Consider the following 12,000-nt stretch of genomic DNA (forward strand, 5'->3'; position numbering starts at 1 on the left):
GCTCATCTTGTCATAGTGTGTTATATCAGTGGGTAGAGATGCATACAATGAGCAGGAAGGTGTTATGCCTCCATCTTGGGGAGGCTTGATATTCACAGACAGAGGGGAGTGTGTCTCTTGAGAGCATGTGTGGCTCCCAATGGGGAAGGACAGACTAGCAGGTCAAGCCCTCAGCATTGTTGGAAGTATCTGTGAATCTTGTCTTTGAAGCAGTGAAGCTTGGTTGTCACTGTGAACACCAAGGGGAGGAGGAGAGAGGAATAGATGGAAGAGGGAGTAACTGGGGGGCAATGGAAGATTTCGACATGATCATGCAATGATGGATACAGGCCATGTTAAATATCACCAAAAATTTATGAAAGTGTAGAGTCTAAAACATCAACCATAATGTAAACCATAATGGAACCATGGCTAATAGCTATGTTTCAATATCTGTACATCAGATCATTGCTGGAGAAGGTAGAAAAGGGTTTTATGTTGGGGTATGGGAGTCCCCTATTTCTATATGTGACTTTACTGTGACCTTAAACTTTTTCAAAGACATAACAAAAGAAAAAAAAAAGGACATAGACACAGGAAAAAATGGAAAAGGTTGCCTTACCACTGTAGATACAGGGCAACACCTATTACAGTGACAAAAGGCAAAACTTAAAAAAATTTTTATGATATTTTTCATTTTTTAATACCCCAATTTATTTTTTACTTTTAGTTTTTCTAAGTTATTATGTATTCTATTTCTAATCTCTAAACCTATCATTATTATTTCATTTTCCTATTAATTGAATTTGGCAATCAATATATTAGACTTCATTTTTTAAGAAGTTTTGGATCACAGAGGGCTTCAATTATGGCCGAGGAGGAGCACTGATGTAGGGTGTCATTGATGGGAGATGCATAGGTAGGAGGGAGTTCTCCAGGGCATGCATACAGGGTATATAGATATTTTCAAATGTTCGTTGGGTACTGACATAGTGGGTAGAGTTTCACATGTCAACTGAGGGAGTGCTGAGTTCCCATCCTGGGGAGCTCTGTTGCACTCTCCAATGGAGCAGCAGCAACCCCCCAAGTGCAAGGGCAAAGACCAGTGAAGAAGTTTACTGTGACATCTTGAGCATCTTACTAGTGGTCTATTTATTTTACTGTTTTTTAAAACAAGCTTTTGGTTTCGTTTTTTCTGTAGTTTTTACATTTCTTTCTTTTCTGCTTTTTTCTGTTCTATTAATTAATTCTGCATGTTTAGCATATAATTTGATGATCTTTTTCTATGTTCTTTACAGTGAGACTTAGATCATTGCTATTAGATGGTTATCTTTTTCTATTACAAGCAATTTACATTTTAAAAAATCCCTCTAAGGACTGGTGCAGCTTCATCTGAAAAAATTTTTTGTGTTGTGCTTTTAATTTTATTTAGGTTAAAATAATTTCTAATACTCTTTGATCCATAAGATTTTTAAAAGTGTGCTGTTTAATTTGCAAATATTTGCTGATTTTTCTGATAACTTTACTAATTTCTAATTTAGTTCTGGTTTGGTCTAAAAGCATACTCTGCATGATTTCAGTTCTTTTTAATATATCACAGTCTTTAGGGGAATGTTGAATGTCCACTTGAAAATAATATATGTTTTCCTATTGTTGCAAAAGTATTCTATAAATATACTTTAGCCAAAGGTCCCAAAGAAGACAGGAAATCAATCGCTGCTCTACTGGCAGGAGGTGTTCCCCAGTTCCAGTGGAAATATTATTCAGTCAAAACCAGACGCCACTTTTAGGCAGTCCTAAATTTTTACTTAGAACACTGAGCTTCTTCTAATTATGGGGCTTATTGAGCCTAAATATTTTTATTGGGGAATTGGTCTGTGCCTCCATCCCTTGTTCTTTGGGATATTTTTTAGGTCCCATTATATGGGGTTTATTGTTTGATACCAATTCAGGTTGATTATCCGTTCTCTACCTAATTCTTGAGACATTAGCCCTAGAGGGATCCTTAAAAAAGCATCCATCTATCTGCTGAAGTCACAACAAAGGAGAGGATTATTTTCCATGTCTTTGCCCACTTCTTCCCACCAATCTACTTCAAGAATCTTATTAGGCAAGAGAAGAAGAAAGCTAGTTCTCCTGTTGATTTTCAAGACTTAAATGTGGCTCAGACCTGAGGATAGCTTCTAGGTGATGAGAGTGATTCCCAACTAAAAGCCCACCGGAAAACAGGACCCTCAGCTCTACAACTGCAAAGAATGAAATTCTGCCAGCAGTCTAGATAAGTGGGAAGAGACGCTCCAGCCTCAGATGAGATGGTAGTTCTGGCCAACATTTTACTTTCATGCTGCTGAAAAACTAAGCAGAGGACCTAGTTAACTTGTACAGGAAATCCTGACCCATAGTAACTGTGGAACAATAAAGGACAATAAATGAGAGCTTTTGTGCCATTATGATTCTGTTGATTTGTTCCAAAAGAAAAGTAAAAATATTCCTACATCCTCTACTATAAAACCTTTTCTAAATTCTAGAGGAATATCAACAAAATATATAAAAGAAATGCTCATCTTGAATAAACAGTATAAAATACAATTCTGGGTTTGTATAAATAAAAAATATTTGGATAATAAGAAATGAGTAAAGTTATAATTTCTTATAAAATAATATAAATTTATTTAACATTTATTTTCTAACTTGATATCTCATACTTATATTTTAACCTTAGCAATTCCCAACTTTACATGTGACATGTTTTTGACTACTTGACAATTTAAACTCATAATGTCCTAATCCAAGTGCAGAATATTGAAATCAGCACTACCTATTATTCTGAAATTCCTGAGCAAATTTAAATGACAGGTGTACAAATTGCATGACTAATTGAGAAGTTACAAGATTGAAAAGCTCTATACTGTTTGGCCCATAAGATATTTCCATCTCATTCAATTTAGACAGCACAGCCCTTAGAATCACCTTTTATTAACAAAATGTTTGAGACTGATAAAAATTTGAATAAGTGGCAGAGCAATCTGTCATAGATCAAAATGCCTTTCCTCCTGTCTACTTAGACCCTGAAGAAATTCTTGAGTGTTTACGTTTATTAATTTCTCTCCATAGGTATACCATGAAATAATAAAGCACCAGGGAAGCAAAATACACTATTTGATATGTACTTAAGGGATTTAAAAGCTGTAAAATGAATTATTTGTTGAAAGAAGCTTGTCTGATTAAAGCAGAAATAAATGTTCATTGTAGTGAGTGTGGAAAATGCAGATAAGCAAAATAAAATGACAAATATTTCTGGAACTCAGTTTTAAACACTTTTACCACTATAGAATATATCTACAACACATGTGAAAATAAGTAATTGACAGATTAAAAATAATGGCATTGTTTCCATTTACATATATTTGATCAATATTAAAATTGGATTTTTTTTACCATTTTGCATTTTAGTTTTTTCTATTTCTAGACTCTCTTTGTATAACCCTTGACAAATATCTTCGAACATTTTACTGTTTCCTACTAAAGTATCCATCATCAAATATGTTAGAGTATTTCCTACTTGTTTTTATTGCATGTGTTTGTTGTTTTAACTCTGTGTGTGTATGTGATTTGACATTTTGAAGTTTTAAATATTCTTGTAGTTCAAAAGTAATCAATGTATTACATTTTGGTTTTAGTCTTTGGTCTCATAGTTAGAGGAACATTCTTCCTCACAAAAGTATATAAAATATTCTAGCCATCCCAGAAAAATAATCAATACTCAGAAACTTCTGAAAGCCCTGCATTAATCTCTTAGCCAGTAAATTTTTCCAGCCAATGTTTGTAAGGGGTTCTGCTGAAGACCAAGTTTGTACCAGTGTCTCTCAGGAGTCAGAAATGGAATACAGACCCAATTTAATCATTATCTTTGCATACATGAACAATTATTTTTGTAACCTGTCTTTTCTAAATCAGTAATTGAATTTCTGAAATTTTCGAGGTAATAACTAAAAGTTCACCCCAAATGTATTTCTTATTTTCTCATTCCTTTTGTTTGTTTAGTGGAAGTTTGGATTCCAAATACCCTTTCTAATTCAAATTCACTAAGTATTATGTAAGTCTTAATATTTGAATTTTTTATTTCTTTTTTGGTTAAATTTTCTTAAAATTTCACTTTAAGTGCCAATACATATTTGTGAAAAGCAAGTAAAACAATTTCATAAGACTGTGTTCTAAATCAGACTTGTAAGACAAGAAATATCTCATTTTATTGGTCTCTTTAACTTACACATATTGCAGAGGCCCAGTGAGTCTCTAACAGTCATCTTGGCCTAAGATACAAGAGAAAAACTCAAGTCCCTGAATGATCTGTGGGTTGTCCAATCTTTGTTTCATTTAAAAATTGTTCATCTTGATGTTCTTATTGCAATAATAAAACTCTAGAATACAGTGGGAAGTCCACCATCAAGAGACAACCATTCATCACATGGACTGATCTTTTGAGAAGGGAGGAAAGGTATATTTTCATGCAATATTTTTGGAAGGGTACAGCATTAATAAAAATTGTTTTTATCGTTATCACCATCTTCATCATTCAATGTTACTTTTCATTATCTGGAATTCTATAATAGATGAGGTAACCATTTTTAAAGTTATTTTAAAACCTTTTTATTGTTTGCATTCAATCTTATAAGCAGGCTACCATGCTCTGACTTTCTTAACAGCACCTTCTCACCTTTATTTTCCGCTATTATGAAAGTAGCACGTGTGCTGCATAAAATATCTTACTTGGGAAAGATGCACATGACAAGATATTGCTAGAAGGAAGGACCACTTTTTATAAATTTATGAGAGTTTGCTAATTTTAGAGAATGGCTGTTATTCAGCATTTACTAACTAAGGGAAGCATGAATTAAACTTTCGAAAATATTATATTGCAATTTAAGATAGTTCAATGGAAATCAAATATCCACTGAAGCTAATCTATAAAAAATAATGTCTAGCCTCTGTGGTATTACGGAAAATAAAGCAGAAGCTGCAATTGGTCTTAAACCTATACCTGTATTATGCAGCACATGTGCTGCTTTCATAGATTATTTGAATTTTTATTATGGATTATAGATAATAGGAGTTTCCATCCCTCTAAGCAATAAAACAATCTTGTTTTTAATTAGATGTTGCTTGCAATAAAATCCCATTAAAATCAAGTGCCTTCTATTCACTTAGAATCCCTTACAATAGCAGCTATGAAACTAATCCCTAATTTGAAAGTAAAAAAGAGTAGGGCAGGAAAAGGAGTAGAAGCAGCTAGATTTCAGATACCCTGATCCTGAGATTAGACAAGAACTTTCACTGGTGTCGTGAGATTCAGGCATCTCCAGCAACTTACATTTTCCGTTGTTGGCCTTAGCTATCCTAAATATTTGGCTGAGCCTCTTGCTCTATTGACCTGAATTCTTACAGCAAGCTGAATTGTTCATAAGCAGTAATGTTACTTATCCTCACTCATGTAGAGAGGGCGTGTTTAAAATGGAAGAACTCATCTACCAGTTAAGTGACCTCGGCAAGTCTCTGCCCCTCTCCTCATATCGTTCAATCATGAATTCACTTACTTAACAAATGTGTATGTATGTGTACACAAAGGGGAGCAAGCGCGAGCGAGCGCGAGCTCTGTTATCCTGTGGGTACTGTTGCAGGTCCGGGAGATAGAACAATAAACAAAGTAGATAAAAAACACTCACTCCTCGAACTGTAAGCTGATGATAGATGCCGTCTATGGAGGAAAGTGAGGCTTGTCAGGGATGGGTCTGCTGAAAAGGTGACAAGCAAATACTTGAAGGAAGGGAGCAAATGAGGCTTGAGTCTCACTGGGGCAAGAGCATTCCAGAAAGAACCGAGGCAGCCAGGCTCCAGCCCGAGGTGCAAAGTGCCTGAGGATTTAAGAATCAGAAGGGGGCGCCGTGGCTGGAGAGCTGCAAGTAAGGGTCAGTGGCAGCAGGTGAGGCGCCTGCCGTAAGATAGCTCCAGATTGCATTGTGCTTATGTATTCTACAAGTTACCCCGATCAAGACTATTTTTTCCCTCTGAAATGGTTTTTCAGCCTTAAGGATGTCACTCCCTACAGCTCATGTGTAACTGACCAATCGATATTTTCCATCTTTACTGTGGAATATCCTGAATTACTGACCTTTGTGGTATTACCAATTGCTTGCCCCAAAGTGATTGATGATATGGATACTCCAAAGACTATGTAATGTTAAATATATTAATCCCAGTAAAAATTGAGACAGTAACATGTATGATTTAGGGTGTGCCAGAGCTCACATTCCTTCAAATTTATTTACTGATAAATATTGCTATCAGCACCCTTTTTCACCTTGAAAGACCTGCTGTAACATTTGCTTCTAATCATTCTAGCCAATTAAAAAACACGCACACACACACAAAAACAAAAAACATTGCTTAGACATCTACAGATATGGTGCACGGAGAAATCACTGTCTTTGCTTTCAATGAGTTTGTGATCTAACTCACGCAGGTAGAGCCAGAAAAATAACCATATTGCAAGACGGACTACGATTAGTGTGACGCCAGGGCTTTCACATCCGGTAGCAAAGCGGAAGGGGAAGCACCGCTTTGCGGGACAATGGACGGCGTCGTAGAGTAAGACAGATGTGAGATGACTGAGGAGTCATCAGGATTCAGAAAGTGATCAGGTAAATGCAGGCTAAGGAGAAAATACAGCCGAAATTCTGGGTTTCTTTATTCCAAATTTTGTAGCTGTCATATGGCTCCAAATAGTACAGTGCTGATGGGTAAGAGAGTAATTTCCTTAGTTTTGTCTATTTTGTCTATTTCAAGAAATCTAAATAAAAGGAAAAGTTCCTCCGATTTTCCAGTGAAATTCCAGTCTTTTGAGTTACAAGGTATCGTAAACCATGAACACTGTGTTATCTAATTCAGAAGAACTTTCGTCCGCAGGAATTTCCATCGTGCTTTGAATGTTGGCTGCAAGAGAGAGCATATCCCTGCCAGCTTCATTCTTGTTTTCCCAAGTTCTAGAAGTGTACTTCTGGTACAGGCAATCTCCATGCTCTTTCCATCTGGCTCTTTATATCCAGGAGAATCTGCCTGCTCGTTTTCTGCTCACAGCAGTCTCTACTTCGTCTACTGAGTGAAAGTAGTCTCATTATGTTGGCTTGTTTTGGCTGTCATTTGCTCTACTTCTAACCTCACCAACTTTTATTTTTTCTTTTTAAAAAAAATTTATTGAAATGTATCACTTAAACATACATAAACAATAAGTGTATAATAGTTGTGAACTTACAAACAAAACATATATAGCATCAAACATACATAACATCTCACCCTACCACCAATAACTTGCATTGTTTTTAAACTTTTTAATGATTAAAGAGCATTGTAAAAATATTACTGCTAAACAAAGTAGTTTTCCCCTAACGAATCTGATTGTTATCATCTTTATATAATTTATATATGAACATACATAAACAATTACGTGTATAGTAAAAGTTGTGAACTTACAAAGCAAACATGCATAACATCATACAGGGGTCCCATACATCAACCCTCCAACACCTTGCATTGTCATGAAACGTTTGTTAGAAACTATGAAAGAACACTGTCAAAATCTTACTACTAATCATAGTCCTTATCTTATATTTGGTGTATTTTTCCCCCAACCCACCCTATTATTATTTTTTAAATATATTTTTTATGGTAGAAGTTGTAAACTTATGAAACAATCATGCACATGTGCAGAATTCCCAAACAACTTCCCTCCATCAACACACCACAATGTGGTGTGTCATTTGCTACAGATAAAATATCATCTGATTGTTACATGTCCATAGTGAACACTTGGTTCACATTCTCCGCATTGCATCAGTATCAACACGGTACATCTTTTGTGTAGATGCAAGAATATTATATTATTACTACTAACCACAGTCCATAGGTCACTCCAGCTGTATTTTTCCCATGCTTCTCCATATTCCCAACACCCTGCAGTAGCGATGAACATTTGATCCAGCTCACAAAGGGCACTCTTGCATCTGTACCATAAACCACAATTCTCATACACCTCTTGGTTTACTGTGCTATCCAGTTCCTAGATTATTCTCAAGCATTCTATCTATTGGCATTTACATAACTAGGCTATCATTTTCAGTCACATCCCCATTTATAAACTAGCTGTTTTTCACTGTGTGTTACCATCCACTCTATACATTTCCACACTTTTACAATAAAGCTAATTAAAACTTCTATATACATTAAACATCAGTAGTCCATCTCAGTCATCCTCTTATCTCCTTTAATAACCCGCCACTTCCCACCAAGTCTTGAAGGTATTTTCCAATCATTTCTCCTAGAAGTTTTATGGTTCTTGCTTTTATTTTTAGTTTTTTTATCCATTTTGAGTTAATTTTTGGAAATGGTGTGAGATAGGGGTCCTTTTTTCCTTCTTTCAGCTATGGATGTCCAATTTTTTCAGTACCATTTGTTGAATGGATTGTTCTGCCTGAGCTGTGTGAGTTTGACAGGCTAGTCAAAAATCACTTGACCATACCTGTGAGGGTCTGTATCTGAAACATAAATTTGGTTCCTTTGGACTATTGTGTCTGTCTTTAGGCCACTATCAGGCTGTTTTTACCCCTATAGGTAGGTATTATGATTTAAAGTATGGAGATGAGGGTTCACTTTTCCTTTTTATGATGTTTCTGGCTATTCAGGACTCCTTACCCTTCCAAATAAATTTAATGATTGTGTTTTCAGTTTTTTCTTTAATGCTGGTGTTATTTTTATCGGGTTGCATTAAATCTGTATAGCAATTTGAGTAGAACTGACATCTTAATGGTATTTAGTCTTCTAATCCATAAGCATGAAATGTTCTTCCAGTTATTTAAGGTTTTGGGTTTTTTTTATTTGTTTTAACATTGAGTTGCAGTTTTCTGAATTCAAGTGCTTTACATCATTGGTTAAGTTTATTCCTGACTATTTGAGTTTTGTCATATTTTCACCACTCTTGACAGTTTGTTACTTTTATTGATATAATCTTCATTTCTAGACTCTCTTCTAGGCCTCTCTCTCCTGTCTTTTATTTTCAGGTTCTAGCATACCCTTCAGTATTTCCTGAAATTCTGATCTCTTGTTTAGAAATTCTCTCAGTTTCTGTTTATCTGTAAATATTCTAATATCACCCTCATTTTTGAAAGACAGTCTTGCTGGATATAAGATTCTTGGCTGGAAATTTTTCTCTTGTAGTATCTTAAATATACCAGACTACTGTCTTCTTGCCTCCATGTTTTCTGGTGAGAAATCAGCACTTACTCTTATTGTATATTCCTTATATGTTATGCATTGCTTTTCTCTTGCTGCTCTCAGAATTCTCTCTTTGTCTTTGGTCTTTGACATTCTGATGAGTATGTGTCTTGGAGTTGGTCTATTTGGATTTTTTCAGATGGGAGTATGTTGTGCTTCTTGGACAAGGATATCTATGTCCTTCAATAGGGTTGGGAAATTTTCTACCATTATTTCTTTAAATATTCCTTCTGCCCCTTTTCCTTTCTCTTCTTTTTCTGGGACACCCATGACATGTATGTTTTCATGTATTTGCTGTCATTTAGTTCCCTGAGACCTTGTTCAATTTTTTCCATTGTTTTCTTCATTTCTTCTTTTGTATGTTCACTTTCAAAGGCCATTTCTTCAAGCTCAACAATCCTTTCTTCTGCCTCCTCAAATCTGCTATTATATGATTCCAATGCTTTTTTAATTTCATTGATTGCACCTTTCATTCTAATAAGATCTGCTGGAGGTGGCACTGGGGCCTAGGCTAGACCTGCAATATGATCTGGATGGGAAGAAGCCGGTCCCCACCAGCACTGGGATCCTCAGTCTGCCCCACTTCCCCATGTGCCAGGCGCAGAGTTAAGATGGCAGCTCCTGGCCTCTTTCTAACTTGGACAGGCTCAAGCTTTAGCTGTTTCGGGATTATACTGTAGCCCACTGAGTTTCCTCATCAACAGCTGAAATTGGTGCCCAACCATCTCTTCCTTCCCCATTTTGGGGAAGTGAAGCTTTTGATTCCAGCTGCAGAACAGCTTCCAAGTTGGCTGGTGCCTCCAATGGAGGATGGGCACTGGCCTCTGTGGCATGGAGCCTGTACTTATGAGTCTTCTCTGTAGACGGGCTGTCTCCTCCTTCTCCTTCAAAGATGTTGCAGAATGCTCTTCTGATCTCCTGGAGCCCCCAACAGGTGCTTCAGCTAGCTCCAGAGAGCTCTGGATGTTTGCTAACTGCCCTGTAGCAGGAGTTGACTCTAGGAGCTCTTATTCCGCTGCCATTTGGCTGGTTGTCCTCACCAACTTTTAACTAAGAGGGTTTATCAGAGTTTCCTCCACATACTACCCAGATTTTTCACAGTGGCTAAAAATGCAAGTCATTCTGTTAAGGCTGATTAAGACCATTCCTCTCTACTATAGTTACAGAAATTTCCCTCTGGGTGTCTGAAAGAGATTTTTCTTAAATTTCAGCACTGCAGAAACATTGTTATTTTAAACTTTTTAAAAAGCTTTTAAGAAGGTGGGATTAGAGATCTGTGGTATAAGTCTTTGAACCTACACCTATATCTGATTTTACATAGGAAAGCAGGCATAAGTGCAAATTCTAGGATGTAATGCTGAGTCTTCCAATAGCATTAGTGAATCAACACACATACTGAGAGGAAACACATTACTCAAGTATACTCAACAAATTTTTATTGAATGTACCCCAACTGTCAGGTATTTTAAGGTACTGAGAAGGCAATAAAAAAACTTGGGATTCTGTGCTTTACCTGATACAGTTTGGAAGGGAAGAAAGAACAGTAAAGGCTTTCTATTTTAAGAAAAAATATGTGGTTAGAATTAATGTAGATTTCTAAAGGGGGCAGTTAGGTAGCATTCAGTTTAGTCTCAAGAATTAGGACATTTACTGGAAGAAATCACATTTTGATTCCAGAAGGTGAAGAATATTCAAGAGAGCATTACCTTAGCACATTTTTAGAGAGCCAGGAATCTGTCATATTCAGGATATCCCCTTCAGAGTGAAGAACATTTTATTGCATTTTGTACTCCCTCCACTGAGAAGAAAGCAACATTCTTCATAGGCTTGTTTGGGTTGTGAAAGCACAATATACTCTACCTGGGACCACTGTCCCAAAAGGTCGCTTGCATTGCAGGACAGCACTCTTCAGAAAACCCAGGCTGCATTTCAAGTTGCCCTGATTCCTGGGTGGTACAACCTAGGTGGGCCTATGATATTGGAGACACTTGTGATAGGAGAAGAATCCATGTGTTATTTATGAAGGTGCCAGTTGGAAAATCCCACAATAGACATCTACCTTCCTGGGTCATGTCACTGTCAGTGAAATATTATATATATTCAAACAAACAAACAAGCAAACTAGTGCCTAAATTGCTAAAAATTCTTCTCACTCCTGGATGGCTGGTAGTTTGGCCCCACATGCTCATATTTTGGGGTCTGTGAAGATTTTCTATGAATTGGTTTCATTGAGGAGGTTGCCTGTTTTTGTTTGTTTGTTTGGTTGGTTGTTTATGCTCTTTCTTTTCTTGCTATACTAGTTCTCTGACACAATCATGTCTCTCTCTCAGAAGGTCTGTTTTAAATCCATCTTAAATCTTAAAGTTTCTGTCAAATAATATTTCAAATTATTCTTGACTAGTTGTTCTCTGAACTTATTTCCCTGAATGAAATTTGTTTTTCTTTATATTTGGTTGAAAGATTTGAACATACATACTTTTTTATCAAAAAGAACAAGAAGGAGATCTTGCAGAAACAGGAAAGAAAATATAATTTTGGAAAAAAGATTTGTACAAAATGTTGACTGAAGATAGTCATCTTAGAAAAGGAGAGTAATTAATCTTCTACTTGTATAAGAAAAGATGGGGACCTCTTTAGGTAAAATCAGGATTGGGTAACAAGAGACAGGCCATATCTATTTTGTAATGTATGTTTTTC

At 36.2% G+C, this 12,000-nt stretch overlaps 1 long non-coding RNA gene across 1 annotated transcript in view; it reads left to right on the forward strand.

Moving 5' to 3' along the window:
* The first annotated feature begins 6,601 nt into the window (after positions 1-6,601).
* LOC139438916 (uncharacterized) overlaps positions 6,602-12,000 on the forward strand; it is a 69,213-nt gene continuing 63,814 nt past the window's right edge. The window contains exon 1 of the long non-coding RNA XR_011648745.1: positions 6,602-6,677. This is a non-coding gene — a long non-coding RNA (uncharacterized lncRNA). The remainder of the gene's footprint in view (positions 6,678-12,000) is intronic.

The sequence above is a fragment of the Dasypus novemcinctus genome, chromosome 5 (assembly GCF_030445035.2).
Source record: "Dasypus novemcinctus isolate mDasNov1 chromosome 5, mDasNov1.1.hap2, whole genome shotgun sequence".
In the NCBI taxonomy this organism is placed as follows: domain Eukaryota; kingdom Metazoa; phylum Chordata; class Mammalia; order Cingulata; family Dasypodidae; genus Dasypus; species Dasypus novemcinctus.